We start from the raw sequence: 4,309 nt of genomic DNA, 5'->3' as shown, positions 1-4,309 counted from the left end.
CAACTTTACCAAATTCATTGATTAGGTCTAGTAGTTTTCTGGTGGGATCTTTAGGATTCTCTATGTATAGTATTGTGTCATCTGCAAACGGTGACAGTTTTACTTCTCCTTTTCCAATCTGTGTTCCTTTTATTTCTTTTTCTTTTCTGATTGCCGTGGCTAGGACTTCCAAAACTATGTTGAATAATAGTGGTGAGAGTGGACATCCTTGTCTTGTTCCTGATCTTAGAGGAAATGGTTTCAGTTTTTCACCATTGAGAATGATGTTGGCTGTGGGTTTGTCATATATGGCCTTTATTATGTTGAGGTAGGTTCCCTCTGTGCCCACTTTCTGGAGAGTTTTTATCATAAATGGGTGTTGAATTTTGTCAAAAGCTTTTTCTACCAACACTCATTATTATCTCTCTTTTTAAATATAGCAATTCTGGTGGATGTGAAGTCATATCACATTGTGGTTTGGGTTTGCATTTGGAGCATGTTTCTTGTGCACTTAAGAAGGTGTATTCTGCTGCTGTTAGGTAGCATGTTCTATAGCCGTCTTTTAAGTCTCGTTAGTTACTAGTGCTGTTCAAGTTTTCTGTTTCCTTGATCTTATTCTTAGTTTTTCTATCCATTATTGAAAATGGGGTATTGAAATCTTCAACTGTTACTGTTTAACAATCTATTCCTTCCTTCAATTCCTTCAAATTGTCCAAAATGCCTGTATTTTGGAATTCTCTTATTAGGTGATTGTTAAATCTCCCTGATGGATGACCCTTTTATCATGGTAAAATGTCCCTCTTGATCTCTAGCAATTTTTTTTCGTCATTTTAAAGTCATTTTGCCTGATATTAGTATAACTATTCTTGCTCTTATGGTAGCTGTCTGCATGATGTACCTTTTCCTTTCAGCCTGTTTGTATCTCTGAATCTAAAGTTTGCCTCATGTACACAGCATGTAGTTGGATCTTTTTTGTTTTCTTTCAGTGCAGTCTGATAACCTCTGCCTTTTGATTGGATTGTTTAATCCATTCACATTTAGTGGTATTATTGATATAGTTTGATTTATGGCTGCAATTTAAGTTTTTTGTTTTCTATATGTGTCATGTATTTTTTGTTTTTCGGTTCTTTGCTGCTTTCTTTTGCATTAAGTGTATCTTTTCTAGTGTAACTGTGATTCCTTATTTGTTCACTGTGTGTGTGTGTGTGTGTGTGTGTGTGTATGTGTGTGTATTTTCCACATATATCACTATGTAAGTGTAAGGTGCTAAGTCCAGCATGATGGTTTGATTTACATGTATTGTAAAATGATTACCACAGTAGGTTTAGTTAACATCCATCAACTCATAGATGTAATAAAAAGAAAAAAATTCTTGTGATGAGGAATTACCCTTATGGTCTGCTCTCTTAACAGCCTTCCTATGTATCATCAGTATCTTTTTATAAAGTTATTTTCTTAGTGGTTGCTCTGGGGCTTACAATATACTTCTCAACTTATAAGAATCTTTTTAGATTTATCCTAAATTACTTCCACTGAGATATAGAAACATGTTTCCTGTCTAGCTCTATTCCCTCTTCACTTGTTTTTATGCTGTTTTTGTTATTACCTCTATATGTGTTACAAATCCAAGAATTGCCTGTTATAATTTTTACTTTATATAATTTTATGTCTTTTAGAGAACCCATGTCTATAAAGTGAGGTGGGGAGGCAGGAAAACATATGGAAAGGGAACTGTGCCTCTCTTAGTGGATAGGATACCCTGAGCTATTTCTAGAGGGGGATCTGTGAACTTCCACTTGACAACTCTGCAACGAACGAAACCCCCCTACCCTGCATCTGTTAGTCGACAGTGTATCCTGATTCATTCCTTACCTATTACCAGGCTGCCTGTTCTAGGGGTCGTATCTCAAAATGACTCAGAGTACTCCCATTTTTACCTCAAACTTTGTTGAAGTTGTCATATACTGTGCCATTTACTGTGATTTCTCACAATTTGGATTACTCCACTTGAATTTAAATAAAGTTTAGGCAGCAACCTTTCATAGCTGTCTATGATCTTTCATGAAATTGTGAACATGTACAGAATGATGAATCCAAAGGGTGATCTGGTGTTTGTGCTGCAAAGCCTCAGAGCAGGAAGCAGAGTTGAAATAGTAAATTAGGAGATGAGCCGACTTTTGGAGGTTGGCCCCTTGCTTTCTATACTTCTGTACGTATGTTTCTACAAAAAAAAAAATGAATGTTAACCCGCTGACTTACCAGTGAACTTTTTGAAATGTCTTTCAAAAATTGAAGCTTTAGTAATTTTCTTTGGTTGTACTCTGTATCAGTGGAGAAGGAGTTTGTATATAATCAAGGTATATCATAGTAAATGAACATTTAAATGGCTTCATTGACCTATCCATTACCATTTACCATTACCAAATGATTGTTTAATGAAATCTGGACATTTTCTAGAAAGTTGGTGACCAAAATATTCTGAGCTTTAAGTGCTAAGTCAAAATATTTAGGTGTTAACATAGGTGTTCAAATGAGCCTCAGGAAAAAGAAGAACTGGTCAATTTTTGCCCAGTAGGATATGTATTTTAGGTGGAATTAGCAAACAAACATAATGAGGAACGAATGCTCATTGGAAATTGGAAGTGGTCTGTTTGAAAGAAGGAATCCTGGGCTATAGTCAAACTAACTGGGTTCTGGATCTCTCAGCTCGGCCCCTTCTGTGGACTTTGCCTCTCACGAGTCAGCTGAGGGTGCTGGACCCTTGGTTCCGTGTTTTCACACTGGGCTGTAGGAGCCCAGGCCTCTCAGGGTGCCTCAGGGGCTGAGGAGGGGGGAATGGAAAGCCACTTATCCGCCCATGACATATAATCAAGTTCTAATATTTAAAAAGAAGAATTTTCCTTTAACAACTGCCCTGGGGGAAGGTGCTGGGCTGCGTGCCTCTGTTGCCGCATCAGCATGCTGCCCAGAAGGTGCAACCACCTGGCAGAAGAAAGCAGCGTTCTGTAAAGAAAGCAGATGGGGCTTCTCAGCGATCAGCCAGCATATTCTAAGAAAACGTCGTGTGCATACTGTTGTCCAGTGAGTCTTGCTCAGAGTTACTGAGAGTAATTACTAAAATTAATGTATTAAAGCAACCCTCCCCCCCAGAAAAACCCACCCGCCTAAGACTGCGTCATGTTGTCCTGTGTCACGTTTAGGTATTAAATAACCTCATCTCTTGTGATATGCCTAGTAGTAGGAGCGAGTCAGACTAGCTCATCTACCCAGTATGCATTCTGAAGTCTTAGCACTAGAGAAGGAGGGGCAGTCTATCTGCAGCTATTTCCATTTCTTTGAAAAAGAAAAGAATAATTACCATGGGCTTATACAGATATTTGGCAAGGGGTCTCCTAAGAAACAGCAGAGAACCTTTAAAATTTTTTACTGAGAAAATAGAAGACTGTAAAAACTTGGCGATAGAGTGTTTAAACACTCTGTAAGTTTATAACACTGTAAGTCTATAAAATGGCCAACTTTATAAGAACAAAGAAATAAATGTTGGTTGATTCATTATATGGTCAAGTAAGGATGGAGAGGGAGAGCAAGGGAGACAGACAAGGGAGAAAGTGAAAAAGAGAAATGGGTCAGGAGGAGGGAGGCGGGAGGAGGGGGCAGGAAAGCTCAAGGGCTGGACCCCAGGAGGGAGAGTGACCACTGGGGGGTGGGGGGGAATCGGGTGATTCCTGCAGGGAAAGAATGTGAAGCTGTCTTTGTCTTCCTCTTAGGAGACTGGGCCAGCAGTTGATACAGTAATGAACCACCATACACAGCTGTCTTATCACTTCTATCAGTGATTGACTTTTCGTGATCACTTAGCCACAGAAACTTCCGGGGAAGAAATATTCTCAACTGCTGCGGTGTGGACAAAATAATCTATTAAATTACTTGCTTCAAGATATAAAATCCAGCAGATTTTCCCTAGTCCAGTTCTGAGGTTACTAGAATCCAAAAGGCAGGGAAGGAGGTATATATATCAGGCTGTTTTTATAGGTGATGTCTACTCCTTAAGTAATTCTCAAAAAATGAGTTGATAAAAAAAATCCTCAGAATTCTCTGAGGTCTATCTTTGCATGTTGAAAAAGGAGTGAAATCTGTAGTGCTGTGAAATATTTTAAATATCTCCCAATATTTAAAGCCTGTCTGTGAGATTGAATACAGGGCCAAAGAGGCAAACTCTCCAAAAATACACATTTTTTTCATAGAGACTAACTCATTGTGTGGGCTTTAAGAAGCATTAGAAATATAGGCCACCTTAGAATGCATACCTGAATAGGAAACTTTGCAGGAC

The sequence above is a fragment of the Physeter macrocephalus genome, chromosome 10 (assembly GCF_002837175.3).
Source record: "Physeter macrocephalus isolate SW-GA chromosome 10, ASM283717v5, whole genome shotgun sequence".
Lineage (NCBI taxonomy): Eukaryota > Metazoa > Chordata > Mammalia > Artiodactyla > Physeteridae > Physeter > Physeter macrocephalus.
The sequence above is the reverse complement of the archived record's forward strand: the minus strand, read 5'-3'. Positions refer to the sequence as shown.